Source organism: Pelophylax lessonae (assembly GCF_965119305.1).
Source record: "Pelophylax lessonae genome assembly, chromosome: 12".
Classification (NCBI taxonomy): Eukaryota; Metazoa; Chordata; class Amphibia; order Anura; family Ranidae; genus Pelophylax; species Pelophylax lessonae.
The window spans coordinates 174,962,922-174,985,008 of NC_138779.1; the positions used below are offsets into that span (position 1 = coordinate 174,962,922).

The following is a 22,087-nucleotide window of genomic DNA, read 5'->3' on the forward strand; positions in this document are numbered from 1 at the left end:
TCAGATGGAACGTCTTAGCAGGAGGCAGCATTTTACCAACATGGTGGAGCAGTATGTGTGCACACGCCTACATGTAGTGAATGAGGGGTCTGCCCCCTTCAACTTCTGGGTCTCCAAATTGGGCACATGGCCTGAGCTTGCCCTTTACGCCTTGGAGGTGCTGGCGTGCCCTGCAGCCAGTGTATTATCTGAACGGGTATTTAGCACGGCTGGGGGCGTTATAACAGACAAGCGCAGCCGCCTGTCCAGAGACAATGTGGACAAGCTCACGTTCATTAAAATGAACCAGGCATTGATCCCACGGGACTTTTCCGTACCTTGTGCAGAATAGCAATGGATACCGACCTTACCCACCCATTGTTCCATTTTTGCTCTTTCTCACTCTTTTGGGGTGTACCCTCATTTAAAATTTGTGAAAAGAAGCAGTGTTGGCTACCTCGTCCTCCTCCTCAGGGCCAGATTAACGTAGGGACTATTGGAGCTGCAGCTCCAGGCCCCTACCTTTTATATAGGCCCCGGGTTGGCCATATTCACTGTTACCGCTCTTCTGTCACTTGTAAACACAGAAGTCTGGCTTCTATGCTCGCTTCCCCAGGCAGCACCCTCAGAACCTCCCCACACAGCGCGAAGGCCGGACAAGGAGGGACAGTTGCCGATGCATGGATGTGTTTATGGGCTTCAGAGACAGCATCCCATGTTGAATTAGGCATGCATGGCTGCACCCTTCCTCCTCTGGGTGCATGGCAAGGCACGGCCCTTAAGGCCCTTCAAAATCCTCAGCACCAAGCCCATGATGCTCTTAATCCGGCCCTGGTCCTCCTCCACCGCCGCTTCCACCTACACCGCCCATAGGTGTGCGCAGCCTATTGCATTAAGGTGTGCACCCCAAAGTTGAAATACACATGCATGTGTTTGCCAGCAGGGAGAGTAATGTATCGGGGCCATGTACCTGTAGGCAAAGAGAAATAGAGCAGAGCAGGTCCGAGGGAGATCTTTCCCATCTCCTCACTGGCAATGCTATGTGCCCTAGGTGATTAGGGTGTGCCCAGGCACACCCGGCACACCCTGTGCGCATGCCTATGTCACCGCCACATCCACCACCACCTCAACCTCCCTCCTACTCCATATGGGCCTCGTCCTTCAGAGATGAAGAAGAACATTGTTTTATTTTTCTGTTTTTTTTGTTGTTTTAAGTTATTTCCCTATCCACATTTGTTTGCAGAGCACTTGCCATGCTCTTAATTACGTTTTGCTGCCATTTGCAGCACTCTAGCCCTTTCCTTTGTTGTTTTAGAGCCATTTTAGTGCCTTAAAGTTCGGGTCCCCATTGACTTCAATGGGGTTCGGTGTCCGGGAAAAGTTCGGTAAAAGTCCGGGACACGGACCCGGACTTTTTTTTAAAGTTCGGCCGAACCCGTCGAACACGGACATCTAGGTGTCCGCTCAACCCTATTGACCAACTGTTCTTTGAGCTGCCTTTTTGTTTGCAGTGCACATCCACCACAATCTGTGCAGTAACTATTGTGTAACAAAGCACCACGTGTTCACCACCCTATTAACATAGCATAAAGGTAGCACCCTCCTTGGTAGGTGCTAGAGAGAGAGTATCATTTTTGGATCTTTCTGCTTACCAGAGAGATTGCCAGGTAAATTTATGCTTCTCTCTGCCTATCAGGGAGCAGCATCCATTAGTGAAGTCTGCTCATGGTGCTTAGGTGCAGCTCAGCTTGTCTAAAATGTTTCACACTGGTCCAATAGGGAGGCATATTGGACATTAAGAGGAAACCTGGCAAGTGAGTGCACAGGCATTTGTTAAAACCCTGGTGATTGGCAGAGGAAAGTGCTTCAGTGCATGCCGGGTGACTGTATAAATGCCAAGGGCCTGCCGGGGTCTTTCAGGTGGATACCAGAAACCCGGAAGGAGGTGTAGAAACTGCCATGCAGTCCAAGAGGTTGACCTGAGGGCCTGAGAATCCGAGAAACACTGAACTCAGAGGTCCTGCAGAACTGACTGGAAGGGAGACACTGGAGAGGATCTGATTCTGCCTACAGTGGGTACAGATCTGTGTCGTGGGGCATGTCCTGAAAGGGCCACTTCTTCTGCCAGAAGAGTCAGTGGACGGGTGTCAGTCAAGGGGATGCTAGAGGGTATTTTGAAGTTAATGTAGTTGCATCAAGTCTACTGCTATGGAGAGCAAAAGAACTTAATTCTTCCATACAAGTGGCAGTATGGGTAAAGCAGTGTGTCTGTTTCCATAAATAACCTAGTGAGGCCAAGTGAGAGTTGTCCTCATCTACTGTGAATAGTTAAAGTTGGAGTATCCCACAATTTCCTTCTCCAACCCAAGTTCTAAATTAAAAATAAAACCAAATCCCCTGGACTGTTCGAGTAACGAGCAACTGGGAGTAAGGATGAATGTGTCAAATGTCCCTTAGTGACTGTCTGCAGGTAATTAGAGGAGACCCAAGAAGTCATCACATAGCAAGCCCTATAGGGACAATGCTACATAAAAAAAACTTAAGCATTCTATTCATTTCCAAAAAAAGTACAAACAATTAAGGATGATCGAACTTTTGAAAAGTTCGGTTCGGCCAGAACATCCGAACTTCCCGAAAGTTCGGCCCGGATTTCAGAACCCCATTGAAATCAATGGGACCCGAACTTCGGTAATCAAAAAACACAATTTTTAAGCCCTAAAACCCAATAAATGCCCCTAAAAAGTGCCTAGGGTTCTGGGTCATGCCCCATTAACTATTAATCACACAAAAAAAAGTTCTTAAAAATTGTCATTTTTGATAAAAAAGCCAATTATTGAAAAAAAAAAAAAAAGAGAGATTTTTTGATTTTGACTTTGGATTTAGTATCTGGGGGTCTAAAAGGTGTGCATGTGAAGTTTCAGCTCTGTAGCATGTCCAGAACCATGAAAAAAAAGATAATTTTTCAGTAGAACAGGGATGTGGGACCCTCCTTTAACACCTATATGATCTTTTTTTCTGGATCTGGACATGCTACAGAGCTGAAACTTCACAGGTACACCTTTTAGACCCCCCAGACACAAAATCACACAAAAAAAGTTCTTAAAAATTGTCATTTTTGATAAAAAAAGCCAATTATTGAAAAAATAAAAAAAAAAAGAGATTTTTTTTTATTTTTACTTTGGATTTCAGATCTGGGGGGTCTAAAAAGTGTACATGTGAAGTTTCAGCTCTGTAGCATGTCCAGAACCATAAAAAAAAAAGATTGTTTGTATTAGAAAACTTTCAGATCACCAATATGGCTTCTCGGTTTTCACACCTTGCCGGTTTAATAGAAGGCATTTTTTTGGGTTCTTTGCAGTCAGGAAAAACATCTGAACTTGTGTATAGTGGTACTGTGCACAAGTTCTGATGTTTTGCCTGCCTCCAAAAACCCCCAAAAAATGCCAGCAAAAACACACCTGGGCATTTTTTTTTTTGACGCTAGCGTTTTTTTGGCATTTTTTGGGGTTCTTTTGAGGCAGGCAAAACATCTGAACTTGTGTATAGTGGTGTATATACACACATACATATATTTATATACACACCTAGACATATATAGGTGTGATAGTAGCAGAAATATATGCTTGCGCTAATGAAATCATTTACAGTAATATATTTCTGCTACTATCACACCTATATATGGCTAGGTGTCTATAAACATATAATTATGTGTGTATATATACCACTATACATAAGTTCAGATGTTTTGCCTGCCTCAAAAGAACCCCAAAAAATGCCAAAAAAACGCTAGCGTCAAAAAAAAAATGCCTAGGTGTGTTTTTGCTGGCATTTTTTGGGGGTTTTTGGAGGCAGGCAAAACATCAGAACTTGTGCACAGTACCACTATACACAAGTTCAGATGTTTTTCCTGACTGCAAAGAACCCAAAAAAATGCCTTCTATTAAACCGGCAAGGTGTGAAAACCGAGAAGCCATATTGGTGATCTGAAAGTTATCTAATACAAACAATCTTTTTTTTTTATGGTTCTGGACATGCTACAGAGCTGAAACTTCACATGTACACTTTTTAGACCCCCCAAAAAATCAAAAAATCTCTTCTTTTTATTTTTTTCAATAATTGGCTTTTTTATCAAAAATGACAATTTTTAAGAATTTTTTTTGTGTGATTTTGTGTCTGGAGGGTCTAAAATGTGTACCTGTGAAGTTTCAGCTCTGTAGCATGTCCAGAACCAGAAAAAAAAAGGCTTGCATGTATTAGAAAACTTTCAGCTCAGGGGGTTAGCTTCTCTCCTCGGTTTTCACACCTTGCCAGTTTCAAAGCAGGCATTTTTTGGGTTCTTTGCAGTCAGGAAAAACATGTGAACTTGTGTATAGTGGTACTGTGCACAAGTTTAGATGTTTTGCCTGCCTCCAAAACCCCCCAAAAAATGCCAGCAAAAACACACCTGGGCATTTTTTTTTTTTTGATGCTAGCGTTTTTTTGGCATTTTTTTGGGTTCTTTTGAGGCAGGCAAAACATCTGAACTTGTGTATAGTGGTATATATACACACATACATATATTTATATACACACCTAGACATATATAGGCGTGATAGTAGCAGAAATATATTACTGTAAATTATTTCATTAGCGCAAGCATATATTTCTGCTACTATCACACCTATATATGTCTAGGTGTGTATATAAATATATGGATGTGTGTATGTACACCACTATACACAAGTTCAGATGTTTTGCCTGCCTCCAAAACCCCCCAAAAAATGCCAGCAAAAACACACCTGGGCATTTTTTTTGACGCTAGCGTTTTTTTGGCATTTTTTTGGGTTCTTTTGAGGCAGGCAAAACATCTGAACATGTGTATAGGGGGTATATATACACATATATGTCTGAATATATACCCCTAGACATATATAGGTGTGATAGTAGCAGAAATATATTACTGTAAATTATTTCATTAGCGCAAGCATTTATTTCTGCTACTATCACACCTATATATGTCTAGGGGTATATATTCAGACATATATGTGTATATATACCCCCTATACACATGTTCAGATGTCATGTCTGACATCAAACATGTCCTCAAAAAAGCACTGGCAGTGGCAGCCCCTGCAGCATAAAAAATGCTTGGCTGGTGAGAAGCCATATGGGTGTGCCGAAGCAATTCAGAGAAATGATCATTTCTCTATAGCGGTCACCCTGCTATGGAAGGGTTTTGTCACCCTGCCATAGCAGTCACTGCCAGTTAACCCTACACTACGGTCCCCTTACACTTAACACTTTCCCTACAGAAACTAAATTTTTGAAGCTAACTTAAGTGTAAAGGAGCACTCTAACTACACTAAATATCCCTTTCCTCACACTAAAAATAGCTAAATGACACTTTTAAAGTAAAATTAACAGAACTGCTTCCACTCTCTTCCATGTCCAGTATAACAATGCTAGGAATATGGCGGGGGCGATCTTATATACTGGGGGGCGTATTCACTAATGATTGGTCTAGGGACCCCCTAGTCACTCCAATCACATTCCTAGCATTCTCCTGCCCCCTCAATTGGCTTTTGCTAATGGTTCTGGTCCAATCACGGGCTTTTAAAGCCCATTTCCTGAAGCATTGCATTTTGGGTGGTTCTGGTTGCCGAATTCCGAACTTTTTGGGCAAAAAGTTCTAAATTCGGCCGAACCTCGAACACCCAATGTTCGGGCCGAACCGATGGTCGACCCGAACTGTTCGATCATCCCTACTAACAATGACAGGCAAACGAAAAACCAAGGAGCATTTTCGTTTAACCTTTTGAGATGTTGCAGTGTGGTGCTGTAATAAAAAAAAGGAGCATATACACAATACCTGCAAACTGCATTGTCACTGGCCTGTTATATCTACTTTGGCTCCAATTTTCTTACCAACATCAGGCTATCGTTTTTTTTATCTGTTGTAGCTGCAACTTTTACCAGTCAAAGCAGTAAAAGGCTCAATTCCCAAATGCTTTTTGCAGAAACACAGGACATTTCTTTTAACATAGGTTTCTAAGACACACGTTCACATCAATGCATTTCTGTGCCTCTGCACTTTTGGAAAGGGTCAGGGACTTTTTTAAATGCAAAACTTTGGTTTAATAGACTTCAATGAAAAAGCTGCAGAAAAGCATGTAGTGCGCTTTTTATCGCAATGTTGCCACAATGTGCGATTTTAAATTTGCCTAACAAACAAATTTGCCTAAAAAAAAAAGCTCAAAAGCAGCATGCATTGGTGTGAATGAAGCTTTAATACTGACTAAGCAGCTACTGATAGATGAAAAAATGTTCAACATGTCCCTTCAACAGAAGTCAAGCTCATACACTGTTCAAAATTTGTCTGGTCATGAAGGGACTGATCAGTAGCGCCGCACAGTGCATTGGAAGCCCTGATTGGCTGAAGCAATGAAAGATTTGCCAAATCAGGGCACAGAGCATTGTCATGATTAGAGAAATTAAAGATGACTGCCTAATCATGGCTCATTGCTCATAGACCAACCCCTCACTATAAAAGCTTCCCTTCGAGAGCAGCCATTTGCAGTGTGATATTGGAGTATAAATAGATAGAACAGGGCTCTGTTCATTGCTACTAGCGAGTGGGCTATAGTGTGCTATGGTGATTCTATTGTGAGTGTAATGTATCAGTGTAGTGTGAATATAGTGATAATGCAGTGTGAGCATAGTGCGAACATTCATTTTTACTTTAGTGTCAGTTACTTTTCAGTGCAGGTTACCTGCAGCATATAGAAGTTTGTCAGTGTAGAGTGTCAGGGCAATTTTTTGCAGTATAGTAGTGCGCCAGGGCACTTTTACTGCAGTATATTGAATTGCATTAGTGCACTTTTACTGCAGTACATTGAAGTGTGTTAGTGCACGTTTACTGCAGTGTATTGAATTGCATTAGTGCACATTTTCTGCAGTGTATTGAAGTGCGTTAGTGCACGTTTACTGCAGTATATTGAAGTGCGGTAGAACAGGTTGCTGTAGTATATTGAAGTGCATTAGTGCACATTACTGCAGTATATTGCGGTGCGTTACTGCACTTTTACTGCTGTATATTAGTGCACTTTTACGGCAATATGCTGAAGTGTGTTAGTGAACTTTTTTTGCAGTATATTGAAGTGTGTTAGTGCACTTTTACAGGAGTATATTGAAGTGCGTTAGTGCATTTTACTGCAGTATATTAAAGTGCGTCAGTGCACTTTTACTGCAGTATATTGAAGTGGGTCAATGCAATTTTACTGTAGTATATTGTAGTGTGTCAGTGGCGTGTTTCTGTGTAGTGAGTAATCAAGTTAAAGTGCACCAAACACCACTTTCCATAGATTAAAGTGCATACAAGTACAAATTTCCCCATCTCTTACATTTCGGCAATAAGCGCCACCCCCCTCCATAATGTCTGTGAGGCCCACAAGGAGAGGCAGACATTCCCATGGCACTGTAAGGGGACCAGCAGCATATGTGTCCACAGGAAAAGGTAGACATGGTCCATCCTCAGGCAGGGCACCAATGCCTCTGTTTAGAGATGTTGCCCGTGCTATCCAGTCATGGCATGCAGAGGAAGTGGTGGACTGGCTTATTAAACCATTCTCAGCCTCCTCATCCTCTATCACCCAAGCAGAGACTAGTGTACAGTCCACCGCAGCTGCCAGAGCTGCTTATTCTGCCTCCTTGTCCACCACCAACACCCAATTCCATTTTTTTCACCACTGTTTGACCGGGGCATATACATTTTTGACAACAAGGCCAATTCTTGCTTTCATCAAGCGTACCTGTCACGATTCTATGGGTGTGAGCCCACAGGCAAGCAAGTGACACAGGATTCCCCTGGGCGTGGAATCCAAGGGCCAGCCGGTTATCTGCCAGGGACCCCCTCACGGGAGTATGGACTTAGCTGCGTGCTGACCCCAGGTCAAGACCCCCAGGTTCACCCCGCTCGCTGGGAGAGTTCCCAAAGACACAGTGCAGGCACAGATGGATGGAGCAAAAGGAGATTCAGAAAACAAGCCAAGGTCTGGGTAGGCAGCAGACAAACCTAATCAGGAGAACTAGCCGAGTCGGTACACAAGAGATCAGTCCACGAGAAGTCAGATAGGAATGAACAAAAGGGGCTCAGGAACAAGTGTTGCTCAAGCAACCAGAAACTGGTCAAAATGGGATTTAAATAAGGAGACACATGGGAGGCTGGACAGGAAGTAGCAGGAAGATGATGCGGCCAACGCCTATAGCTGCTAAGTCAGTGCAGCAAGAGCAGGGCACAAGCTTGTGGAACCACAGATGCCAGCAGACCTACAGCATCAAAAGGTAAAAAACGTATGCAACCAGTAAGACACAGATCAGCTCCGCAGCTGATCTGTGACAGTACGTCTATAGGGTTACAGTTAGAAAGGCACCACTGAAACCCAAAGCCCAATTTTTCTGCACCTGTTACTTCTATCCAAAGTCGACACAGACACCAGTATTTATCAAAAAAAATCTCTAATCTTCTTCCGAGCGCACTAAATTGTGGCCTCATTATACAGACTGGCTCCTTAAGCCATTGTTTATGAAATGAAGATAGCTTGCAGGGAAAATGTCTTTTTTTGCCTTTATAAATGTCATTTTTTCTGCAGCAGGTTCCATACATGGTACAGGTGCACCACTTTATAGGCAGACTAAGGGGACCCCCCAGGCACTATATTTAAAGGAATTTTTCCTTTTTATTGTTTCAGTTTAAGCATCAGTAAATCCCTGCCTATTTCAAAATGATGTTTTTTCTAAACTTTTTTTTCATTGATACATGTTCCCCTGGGCAGTACCTGGACTCCCATACCCTTTGTACGCCCAATAACTTGCATCTAAGCCCTCAAAATGGAACTTTTGTTTTTTTCAGTTTGGGTCCCATAGACTTCAGTGGGGTCCGTTATTTGACTCCGAACTTTCGCAATGTTCGAGCGTTCTGGCATGAACCGAACCGGAGGAGGCTGTTCAGCCCATGTCTACTGATCAGTATATGGCCAGCTTTAAGTGGTATTAGGCTCCGTTCACACCTATGAGTTTTATGGTGCTTTTTGCCTTTTGCAGAAGCACACTACAGTTAATCTAACATGGTTTCCTATGGGACACGTTCACATCTATCCTTTTTTCAGCTGCTGCGTTTTTTGGAAGGGGTCGGGACTTTTTACAACTCAAAAATGTGCTTTTTTTTGCTTTTTTGGCTCCATAAACTTCAATAGAGAAGCTGTAGAAAAGCATGTAGTGCGTTTTTTTGCACCAATTTTACTGTAATTTTGCCGTAATTTCGCAATTTGCCCAACAAAGAATTGGCCAAAAAAAAAAATGCTACAGACCAATGCTTTCAGTACTAAGAAAATACCTATACAGTATTGGCAATCAAATACTTCTAACTAGTCGGATGGTGCGTTACCCTGTGCACCAAAGACCGCTGGTATTAAAACATATCAAAAGATTTACTAGCAGCAGTGACATTTTTAGCTGGAGGCCCATTTCCAGTTATTTGAGATAGTACAGCTCTAGTTTGGTACAGGCAGGAATTTTAATAGGCACTCTCAGCATTAGTTCGTCTATGAGGAACCCTTATAATATTGGAGCTATATGACCAGTATACCCAGGAGGAGCTCTTATTATATGTACCTGTTAGGACCAGCATGTCTTTCCAGTAGAAGACCAGCCAATCTTTATAGGTATTGGTCAGGACTGAGTTTATTATTAATAGGGGCTTTCCTCAGTATACCCAGGAGGGGTTCTTATCATAGATGCCTGTCAAATTCTCACAGAGCCTGATAGGTGCAGTGTTATCCAGTGGACACCAGAGCAGTTTGGCTTTCCTAATTATTGGGGCTGGGAGTTACAGTATGTATTTTATATACAATTAGTAAGGAGGGTTTCCCTTTCTTGTATTATTGTACTCACCAGTTCACTGCCAATGTCATCTGCCAATCAATAAACATGAATCCTTCCTTTATGAATATATATATATATATATATATATATATATATATATATATATATATACACAGTGCTTTGCGAAAGTATTCGGCCCCCTTGAACTTTTCAACCTTTAGCCACATTTCAGGCTTCAAACATACAGATATATAACTGTAATTTTTTGTGAAGAATCAACAACAAGTGGGACACAATAATGAAGTGGAACGAAATTTATTGGATATTTCAAACTTTTTTAACAAATAAAAAACTTAATAAATTGGGCGTGCAAAATTATTCAGCCCCCTTAAGCTAATACTTTGTAGCGCCACCTTTTGCTGCGATTACAGCTGTAAGTCGCTTGGGGTATGTCTCTATCAGTTTTGCACATCGAGAGACCGAAATTTTTGCCCATTCCTCCTTGCAAAACAGCTCGAGCTCAGTGAGGTTGGATGGAGAGCGTTTGTGAACAGCAGTTTTCAGTTCTTTCCACAGATTCTCGTTGGATTCAGGTCTGGACTTTGACTTGGCCATTCTAACACCTGGATATGTTTATTTGTGAACCATTCCATTGTAGATTTTGCTTTATGTTTTGGATCATTGTCTTGTTGGAAGACAAATCTCCGTCCCAGTCTCAAGTCTTTTGCAGACTCCATTGGGTTTTCTTCCAAAAAGTTCCTGTATTTGGCTCCATCCATCTTCCCATTAATTTTATCCATCTTCCCTGTCCCTGCTGAAGAAAAGCAGGCCCAAACCATGATGCTGCCACCACCATGTTTGACAGTGGGGATGGTGTGTTCAGGGTGATGAGCTGTGTTGCTTTTACACCAAACATAACATTTTGCATTGTTGCCAAAAAGTTCAATTTTGGTTTAATCTGAGCAGAGCACCTTCTTCCTCATGTTTGGTGTGTCTCCCAGGTGGCTTGTGGCAAACTTTAAACAACACTTTTTATGGATATCTTTAAGAAATGTCTTTCTTCTTGCCACTCTTCCATAAAGGCCAGATTTGTGCAGTAAACGACTGATTGTTGTTGTCCTATGGACAGAGTCTCCCACCTCAGCTGTAGATCTCTGCAGTTCATCCAGAGTGATCATGGGCCTCTTGGCTGCATCTCTGATCAGTCTTCTCCTTGTATGAGCTGAAAGTTTAGAGGGACGGCCCGGTCTTCGTAGATTTGCAGTGTTCTGATACTCCTTCCATTTCAATATTATCGCTTGTACAGTGCTCCTTGGGATGTTTAAAGCTTGGGAAATCTTTTTGTATCCAAATCCGGCTTTAAACTTCTCCACAACAGTATCTCAAACCTGCCTGGTGTGTTCCTTGTTCTTCATGATGCTCTCTGCTCTATAAACGGACCTCTGAGACTATCACAGCGCAGGTGCATTTATATGGAGACTTGATTACACACAGGTGGATTCTATTTATCATCATTAGTCATTTAGATCAACATTGGATCATTCAGAGATCCTCACTGAACTTCTGGAGAGAGTTTGCTGCACTGAAAGTAAAGGGGCTGAATAATTTTGCACGCCCAATTTTTCAGTTTTTTATTTGTTAACAAAGTTTGAAATATCCAATAAATTTCGTTCCACTTCATGATTGTGTCCCACTTGTTGTTGATTCTTCACAAAAAATTACAGTTATATATCTGTATGTTTGAAGCCTGAAATGTGGCAAAAGGTTGCAAAGTTCAAGGGGGCCGAATATTTTCGCAAGGCACTGTATATATATATATATATATATATATATACAGTATATATATATATATATATATATATATATATATACACATTTAAGACACATTTTATATAATTTGAATAAAAGTTATGTTTTAAAGTGGAGTTAAACCCTAAAGTGGGACTTCCACTTCAGGCACTCCACACCCCCTTACGTGCCGCAATTGGCATGTCATTTTTTTTTTGGGGGGGGGAGCAGGTACCTAGTTTTGACAGGTACCCACTCCCACCTCCGCTCGGGCTGCCTTGGCAGCTTGAGTGGATTTTCTTCTCCCACCCTTCCCTGCAATCTTCAGGGACAGGTCGCAGGTCCCAGAAGATTGCCCGGCCACTAAGGAAGCGCAACGTGATTCGCGCATCTGCAGTGTGCATCCGGCTGTCAAGCCGCAAGCTGTCAACGCCCGGTGCCCACACTTGTGATGCTGGCACTGGGGAGAGGCAAGAGAGAGGAGCGAGGCTTCGGGTGGCCGGATCGCTGGACCTTGGGACAGGTGAGTATGTGTTTATTAAACATCAGCAGCTACACTTTTTGTAGCTGCTGACTTTTAATAAACTTAAAAATCACTGGAACTCCGCTTTAACACCAGTGGCTTTGGGTGCTCAGGGTAATGCACCCTCTGTCTAGTTAGAAGCAAAAAAAGCATAATAAAACACAAACTACAAATCGTGGCAAAATGTCAGTAAAATGTGCAAAAAAGTGCAAAACGCACAGCAAATGGACTGTAGAACGCACTAATTATAAACTGCATACATGTGAATCGAGCCTTAAACCCAAAAGCAAACTTTTATTACTTTTAGCCAGAGGTGTTACTAAAACCTCCAAGTCCCCCGTGCAGAAAATCATGAAGGGCCCCCTTGCCTCTCTGAGCCCAAGGCTCTTCCCATTGATCCTGGGGCTCTTTACTCTCCTGGGGGGGTTATACCTCAAGTCCTTCTCCATTTTCCTTAAATCCCTCTTCTTCCCTTTCTCCACCGCCCTCATTTCCCCCTCCCATCACAAATTCTCCTTCTCCCCTAACAATCTTCCCCTCCCAGAACAAATCCTCTTCCAAATCCTCACCCACCCTATTCCCATTTCCTAATTCCCCAGCACAAATCCTCCTTCAACCAAATCCCCCTCCCAGCACAGCTCCTCTGCCCCAAATTCCCCCTTCCAGCACAACCTCCCCTCCATCCTGGAACAAAACCTCTCCGGGAAAAATTATTTTAACCCCCCCCCCCCCAAATTCCCCTTCCCAGTACAATACCCCTCCATCCTGGCACAACTCCCCCGCCCCCCCCCCGATCTTCTCAATCACAATCACAAATCCCCCTTCCCCCAAATACCCCCCCACCAACACAAGTCCTTCACATAGATCTATCATAAATACCCCTCCCAGTACAAACTCTCCCCAAACACAAATCCTCTCCCATCTTCCCATCTTCTAGTACAAATGCATATCTCCTAACTGTATAGGTTTTGGCGGGACCATCCCAAGGTTTTAAAAAAATCCTGGTGTCCTGGGAATTAAGGAGGTTCTGGAGGTCAGTGCCAGAGCAAGTTCTGGCACTTGGCTTCATTAACTTGCCTGACAGGGTTGCGCCAAAGTGGGCACCCTAGGCACTTGCCCCGGAGCTCTTACAGGGTGCCAGAGTTCCAAACGCTGCGATTGCTCCCTCTGTGGCAGGCGGCATATTTTTGATTGGGGGGGGTAAGAGAATATCTGCTGGGTAATGCTTTGGGAGGGGAGAGAACTAATGCTAGAAGGTGAAGGAGGGGGGTATTTCGAATACCACCCCCTCTCCTAAGCACAAGTTACCTTCCATCCCAAAGCACCCCCCAGCACATATCCTCTTACAACCCCCCTACCACTCCTCCAGGTGTATATCCTTATTACCTGCCACCCCCATCCTGATTACTGTGTCCTCCTCCTCGGTTACTATGTTCCCCTTCTCAGTTACTGTGTCCCCCTCCTCAGTTACTGTGTCCCCCTCCTCGGTTACTGTGTCCCCCTCCTCAGTTATTGTGCCCCCATCCTCGGTTATTGTGTCCCCCTCCTTGGTTACTGTGTCCCTATCCTCCATTACTGTGTCACCCTCCTTGGTTACTATGTCCCCCTTCTCAGTTACTGTGTCCCTCTTCTCGGTTACTGTGTCCCCCCACTTTGGTTACTGTGTATCCCTCTTTGGTTACTCTGTCCCCCTCCTCAGTTAATGTGTACCCCACTTTGGTTACTGTGTCCTCTTTCTCGGTTACTGTGCCCCCCTCTTTGGCTACTGTGTCCCCCTATTTGGTTACTCTTTCCCCCACTTTGGTTACTCTGTCCCCTTCCTCATATTCTGTGTCCCCCTCCTTGGTTACTGTGTCCCCCTCCTTGGTTACTGTGTCCCCCTCCTTGGTTACTGTGTCCCCCTCCTGGGTTACTCTGTCCCCCTCCTTGGTTACTCTGTCCCCCTCTTTGGTTACTCTGTCCCCCTCCTCGTTCACTGTGTTCCCCTCTCTGCTTACTGTGTCCCCCTCTCTGGTTACTGTGTCCCCCTCCTTGTTTACTGTGTCCCCCTCCGTGTTTACTGTGTCCCCTTCCTCGTTTACTGTGTCCCCCTCCTCGTTTACTGTGTCCCCCTCTCTAGTTACTGTATCCCTATCCTCGGTTACTGTGTCCCCCTCTTTGGTTACTGTGTCCCCCCTCCACAAGTTAAATTACCAGTCTATGAAAACATGTATTGCTATCACAAAGTACCAAGCAGTACGATATGAGTTAAAATTCTTGGTTTGAGAGTGGGTGTGTGCAGGGAGCAAGGGGCGTGGAGAAAGGAATGCCAACACACTTCCACGTGGCGTACTGCACATCTGGCTGCATTTGCTGCTGCCTTACGTATGTGAGTGGGACACTGAGGAAGATAAACTAAACGTCTTTGAAAAAGGACACAACATCTGCCCTCATCAAGCTCATAAGCACTTACAGTAAGTGCAACATAATATATCATTTTAAAATGTTTGCATGTCGTCAAACAATATTATGATAAGTAAATAGGTTTTTAATTTTCAAGGTGAAAAACCACTATTGGGATTTCTACGCTGCAAAAATTTCTGTTGGAGCAGAAATCCAGTGTGTTTTCTTTGGGTTTCTGGGGTTGGGTAGCTGAGTGCTTAAAACACGAAAATGTCATTCAATCAATTATTTGATATAAAAAATACATATACTGTATACTGAGGAAAGGCAACTCTGCCTCTGCCAATAATTCCAAACTACCTGAGCTCCACTTGTGGCATTTACATTAAGTGCCGGTTCACACTTGTGCGATTTTATTGCGAATGCGATGCGTTATGAAAAGTCTAAATTCGCATGTATTTCCAAAATACATTGTATTCGCGACGGTCGTTTACATCTATGCGTTAAGATTCAGATGCGAATATAATGCGATGATGAAAAGGGTCTTGTGCGAGTTAACAGCGCTGCGTTGCGAATTTAGTCTCCATAGACAGCAATGTAATTCGGTCTTGACTCGCATTATCAGTTCAGATATGTGCGAATTCTTTTTTTTTGTTTTAGTTTTCCCCTCAGCTTCACCCCTCCTGAGCTTAATTAACATAATCAACGCAATCAATTTTCATTACATACGAGCTGGTACTATTGAAAAACGCAAGGTAAACTCGCACTGCAAATTCGCATTGCAATCGCATACGTTCGCAATCGCACAAGTGTGAACCGGCACTTAACTGCACAGCAATGAATAAATTGAGAGGAATCTTACCAGGAGGTAACTCCATTCTCTTTATAAAACACAAATTTAAGCAGCGCTAGCCCTCTATATTAATGTGATTAAATAAAATAAATAATTCTGTGTTGATCCTGGAAAAAAAAAAAATATATATATACCTGAGTGACACTCTATTTTTATGTGAATGTTTAAATCACTATATAATTAAATAACAACTGTGTATCAAATATACTGCATAGTGATATTAAAGGTGCTGAAGATAAATATAAATATAAAGTGCTAAGAAATCGTGCCAAAGTCCATACAATGTGAATAATAGTAGTCCTTAGGTGATCAAATAAAGGTGCTCCAGTGCCGATTAAAACAGTACAGTGCTCCAAGGTGAAAAAGGTGCCCCTCTTGGTTCGCTACTCACCACAACGCCAATATTAAAGAGCCTCAACTGTATTGCACATAAGCCTTGACACCAGGATAATCTCCTCCGTACGCCTTTCAATATAAGGGTCCGCTTGCGCATCCACCATTAGGATAGAAAGCAGAGGGCGTACATAGTGAAGTATGTAGATGAAAGTTTATTATTGAAAACGCCGGAACTTACGGCGAAACGCGTTGACGTATTTCCTGTCACGCACGGAGCGGCACGTCACTTCCGGTTTATCACTTCCTGCCCGTGGAACGCACGCCGAGCGGCGGAACCACGAGGCATTGCGCTGTATATGCCCATTTTTCTCTTACCTAATGTAAGTATGTATTTGGCTATGGAGCAATAATAAACTTTCATCCACATACTTCACTATGTACGCCCTCTGCTTTCTATTCTAATGGTGGATGCGCAAGCGGACCCTTATATTGAAAGGCGTACGGAGGAGATTATCCTGGTGTCAAGGCTTATGTGCAATACAGTTGAGGCTCTTTAATATTGGCGTTGTGGTGAGTAGCGAACCAAGAGGGGCACCTTTTTCACCTTGGAGCACTGTACTGTTTTAATCGGCACTGGAGCACCTTTATTTGATCACCTAAGGACTATTATTATTCACATTGTATGGACTTTGGCACGATTTCTTAGCACTTTATATTTATATTTATCTTCAGCACCTTTAATATCACTATGCAGTATATTTGATACACAGTTGTTATTTAATTATATAGTGATTTAAACATTCACATAAAAATAGAGTGTCACTCAGGTATCTATATATATATATTTTCTTTTCCAGGATCAACACAGAATTATTTATTTCATTTAATCACATTAATATAGAGGGCTAGCGCTGCTTAAATTTGTGTTTTATATATTCCTAAGCTTTTCTTAGTGTTGCAGCAGCTGCTCTTTTTATACTCATATTTATATACTTTTTATGCACAGCATTTTATACACTTTTCTTTATTTATTCGGTGGTTTTTATTTATTTTAATCCATAAGCGCGGGTATAAATTAGTTTTTACACCATTCTCTTTATGGTGACCATACGCACTTTTTGTTTTTATTTTCCGATTGAGGTTCAATTCAAATTTTTGTATCAACAAACAACTGAATGGACATCGTTTTCCTTCTGACTGATTTAGATCAGATTTGATCAAACTGAATAAATTGGCCATGGCAGAAAAGTATTGATTGTCTTGCATTGATCAGAAGCACTGAGATGCTTTGGTCATGAATCTGATCGTATTGCAATTGATCAGATTATGAAATTGCAGGGTGAAAACAGACATACGATTGATAACTTGTATTATATCTTCCAACTATCGGCTAAAATCCAATTTCCTGCGTGTGTCATATCAATCGAATGGGCTGTGGGCTATAGATAAATTATTTATTTTAGGAAAGATCGATCAAAAAACAAATCAAGCATTTATCGAAGCATTTATCGAACCCTATTGGGGTTATAATAACTAGTGATCGACCGATATATTTTTTTATTGCCGATACCAATACCGATATTTTGGTCATCGCATATTGGTATCGGCCAATATTGGCCGATATTTTCGTACATCAAAAAAAACGTTTTTTTGTATTTTTTTTTTTGACAGATACTCTTGTGGAGGGATCTGGGGGTCTAAAAGACCCCAAACCCCTCCTTTGAACTTAAAAGCATTCAAAATGCCAAGTTTGGCTGTTTTGAATGCTGAATTTTTTTTTTAATTTGGCGCAGAGTACCCGGAAATGATGTCATGACATCATTTTAAGGTTTTTACATGGAGACTCGATCAGAGCCAAATGCTGCTTTAATCGGGTCTTCTCTTCGGCGGCCATGCAGGCTGGTTGTCCGGGTCTCCCGGTGGGACGGGAGACCCAGGCGAGCCGCGGAAGGCGGCGGGAGGGGATGGACGTCCCCTCCCGCTCCTTGTAATGACAGTTGAGTGGCTTCTCAGCTGCATCGGTTGTCATTACAAGACAGCTGACCGTCGGCTATGGACGCCGGTACCGGGGTGATGCCTCTTGCTGTAGGCATCACTCCGGTACAAGCACTTTCCCAAAATATCGGCAATATCAGTAACCTCCGGGGCCAATTCCGATATATTGGGGAAAGTGCATATCGGCCCCCGATATATCGGCTTTACGGATAATCGGTCGATCCCTAGTTATAACGATGCCACAGATGTTCAGACTTGCTCGAAGGCAACTGAAGACCCCCACGGGAGTCTGTGCCAAATAGAGCAATACACTGAAAAATACAAAATTAACTGTCAGTCAGTCCCGCTAATCAACACAAAATTCTTTTTAAACTGTTCTGATTTTTTGGTTGACTTCTCTGAGGTTTTTTTATTCCTGTCTATGACCATTTTGGGGATATTTTGCTGTAACATTAGTATACTGTAAGAATTAGAATGGGGGAATGTGGGAGGTTTAGACAGGAAGACACAGACAGATGTTAAAATACTGTCAGAAAATGTTCTCCATTTCTTGCATTTCTGACACCAAGACTGAAGGGGACAGGGAAAACTCTCTAATGCCTAAGGGATATATTTATAAAAATGATTTTCATAACTGTTCATCTATCAAAACTGCATGTAAATTTGTTCTGTGTGAATGGGGCAAAATTGCATGTTTTCAGACTTTTTTCTCTGCAATTTTATTTTGTGAATGCGGAAAATACTGTACTGTGGCCACCAGATGGAGCTGAGGAGCGTACTAATTTCCTCGATAGTGTCATCTAGTGGCCTTGATGTGGCATCTTCAGCATTCACATGCCGACTGAGATGCCCCAACAACTATATAGTCTGAGATCAGGGGAGGACTGGGCCAGGGGGCAGGGGGGAAATTGCCCCCTGGGCCGCTCTGATGCCCAGTCCTCCTCTGACATGCCCAAAGAGACATAAAAAGAGACATAAAAACTCCCCACCACTGACCTACTGAGTGCGGGATGAAGAAAAGGACAGAGCACAGGCCTCCCCCCTCAGCATGGATGGTGTATACTCTGTCTGAGCAGAGGCCAGGTTCTATGCCCCAGTGGAGACTCTTCTGCCCCGGCCAGCCCCAACCGAGCTGTCCCAGCTCCCCCAACCTCCCCCTGCTGGCCAGGTCGGGAACCCGGATTCAGCTGATAAATAGAGAGTATCTGGAGCAGAGCTTCAGCTTGGAATGGGGGTCAAGAGGAAGATTGGGTAAGTGTGAGGGGGTGAGAGAAAGTGGCAAGAGGGCCAAGTTGCTGCACCATGGGCCTCTGGTTTGTACTTGCCCCCTGGGCTGAAAGTTGCCAGTCTGCCCTTGTCTGAGATGCCCCAATAACTATATAGTCTGAGATGCCCCAATAACTATATAGTCTGAGATGTCGCAATAACTATATAGTCTGAGATGCCCCAATAACGCAGTACAAATTTACATGCAATTTTAAAAGATGAACAACTTAGTCGTTTTAAATTAACGCATAACTGTTTACTTGTAAGTAAACCATTTTTAAACTTTTCACATGTTAAAATGTATGACACCGATATTTGGTTTCCTTTTTTTTTTTTTTAAACTTTTTTTATTTTTAAACACTTCTTTTTACTTTAAGTGGTATTAAACCCAAAAGCAAACATTTATTATATTGCAGCTTACCAATTCTTAGATGGCTGCATTTTGTTTTGCTATTTTAGGCTTTCATTCTTTTATTTTCAACTGTTTATCCAGCCAGCAAGTCTGTTGTTTTTCACAGAACAAACTCTCCACTAAAATGTATCAGTTTACATGGATGAGACAAACCACGTAACACTGGCAGGGGTGCTTACAATGATCAGCTTTTATTTATTTCTGAAAAACCTTTATCCCAAAAGGAAAAAAAAAACAGTTTTCTGTAACTGATTATAAAGTGTGAGCTGGAGTTCGGCTTCACTTTGTTAGTGGTTCTATGGGCTAGTTCACACCACGTGCATTCCAGTGCTTCTTTTTATCTGCATCCAAAACGCATAGAAAGTAGGTTACATGGTTTTCAATGTGAAGTGAAGTCGCCGTGCGCCGCGACTTCGGCGCGACTTGCACGGACTTCACATAATCGAAGTCAATGCAAGTCGCTCCGACTTCAGTCAAAAGTAGTGCAGGAACTATTTTCTAAGTCGGAGCGACTTGAGTCGCTCCTATTAGAACGGTTCCCATAGCACTGAATGGACCGCGACTTGTCAGGTGGCCAAGTCGCCTGACAAGTCGCGGTAGTGTGAACCGGGACTTAGGACTGTGTTTTGAAGAAAACAGGAAAATAATAAGAAAAAAGCACCTGGAGCGCATGTGGGAACAAATTAAAATGCATCACACACCGGAACGCATCACAAAATGCGTCAAAAACGTGCATGCAGAAACACATCCGGAATGGATCTGGAGGACGTTTTTGTGGTGTAAACTAGCCCCGAATCTCCTAATACATTTAACACTCCCCTCTCCCAGACTGATAATGCTGCTGTCTGATGTGCCTCCTTTGTTCGTTCATCCAGAGTTGTATCTCATTAATACAGGAGGTGTGTTGCTGTCCAGATCACCAGGTGAAAACACAAGAGAAAAGTTAAAGAAAAGAAAACTGATGCAGACACCTCATCTAATGAATGGTAAGCTGTAATATGTTACATTTTTAGTTTTGGGTTTGCTACCACTTTATAATTACATGGTGGGTTCTCTACCACATGTGACAGGCAGTATTACTGCAGAATGTGACCCATTTAGGTAAATTGGGACCGAACTGCGAGCCAAACATTAGGTTTGCGGTTGTGATATGGTATTCTCATTCAAAAACCCTCTTCTCTTCAGCTGTCAAAAAAAGGCTTTCAGGAGGTAACATTGATGCCTTCTGAATGCATTATCTTGATAGCCCAACAGTCATCCACTCCTATACCGCTCTCTGAAATACAATATACCACGAATCAATTATCAGAGACTGCCATAAGAGTACACTTCACTTCTATAAAGAGGATATGATTTCATATCAAGGAGCTATGCGCAGGGGACGTTTTTACAGCGGCTGTTTTTGGCGTCAGACGCTTTTTCTACAGCCAATAAATGCCCCAGCATGTTATCCTATGCAGTGTTGGTCATGTAACCTAAAAAAAGTAATTAGTTATAGTTACTAGTACTTCTCATAAAAAGTAACTGAGTTACATCAGTAAAAAAGTAACTAATTACCAGGGAAAGTAACTATTGCGTTACTTTAAAAAAAGAATCAAATATGTCAAATAACTTGTATGCCCCTTGTATGCGTGGTATTTGCTGAGTGGTACCTGAGGGGTATTTGCTGAGTGGCACTGGTGGTACACTGGTACGGTACCTGAGGGGTATTTGCTGAGTGGCACTGGTGGTACCTGAGTGGTATTTGCTGAGTGGTACTGGCTGGCTGCATGGTACACTGGTATCTGAGTGGTATTTGCTGAGTGGTATTTACTGAGAGTGGCACTGTGGTACCTGCGTAGTACACTGCCGGTGTATAGTGTGGGTGGGTAGGTGTGTTTGGGGGTCAGTGGGTGTATAGGGTGAGTATGTAGGTGTATATAAGGGTCATCAGGTGTATAGGGTGGGTAGGTGTATTTGGGGATCAGTGGGTGTATAGGGTGGGTGAGTAGGTGTATTTGGGGGTCAGTGGGGGTATAGGGTTACTGGGTAGGTGTATAGAAGGCTCATCAGGTGTATAGGGTGGGTAGGTGTATTTTAGGGGTCAGTGGGTGTATAGGGTGGGTAGGTATATTTGGGGGTCAGTGGGTGTATAGGTTCAGTAGGTAGGTGTATAGAAGGGTCATCAGGTGTATATTGTGGGTAGGTGTATTTGGGGGTCATCAGGTGTATAGGTGTATTTGGGGGGTCAGTGGGTGTATATGGTGGGTGGGTAGGTGTATTTGGGGGTCAGTGGGTGTATAGGGTGGGTAGGTGTATTTGGGGGTCATTGGGTATATAGGGTGGATGGGTAGGTGTATTTGGGATGTCAGTGGGTGTATAGGGTGAGTATGTAGGTGTATAGAAGGGTCATCAGGTGTAAAGGGTGGGTAGGTGTATTTGGGGGGTCAGTGGGTGTATAGGGTGGGTGGGTAGGTGTATTTGGGAGTCAGTGGGTGTATAGGGTGGGTGGGTAGGTGTATTTGGGGGTCAGTGGGTGTATAGGGTGAGTAGGTAGGTGTATAGAAGGGTCATCAGGTATATAGGGTGGGTAGGTGTATTTGGGGGTCATCAGGAGTATATGGTGTGTAGGTGTATTTGGGGGGGTCACTGGGTATATAGGGTGGGTGGGTAGGTGTATTTGGGGGTCAGTGGGTGTATAGGGTGAGTAGTTAGG

General features: G+C 42.9%; 1 protein-coding gene across 2 annotated transcripts in view; it reads left to right on the forward strand.

Moving 5' to 3' along the window:
- LOC309568417 (sodium-dependent neutral amino acid transporter B(0)AT2-like) overlaps window positions 1-22,087 on the forward strand; it is a 500,552-nt gene that overhangs the window by 302,333 nt on the left and 176,132 nt on the right. Inside the window, exon 1 of one of the 2 annotated variants that reach the window (XM_082274085.1) lies at window positions 14,507-14,601. The exons of the other annotated variant lie outside the window; for it this stretch is intronic. The gene's annotated coding sequence lies outside the window, so the exon portion shown is untranslated. Of the gene's footprint in view, window positions 1-14,506; window positions 14,602-22,087 lie in introns of those variants that run through there. 2 annotated transcript variants of the gene reach the window in all.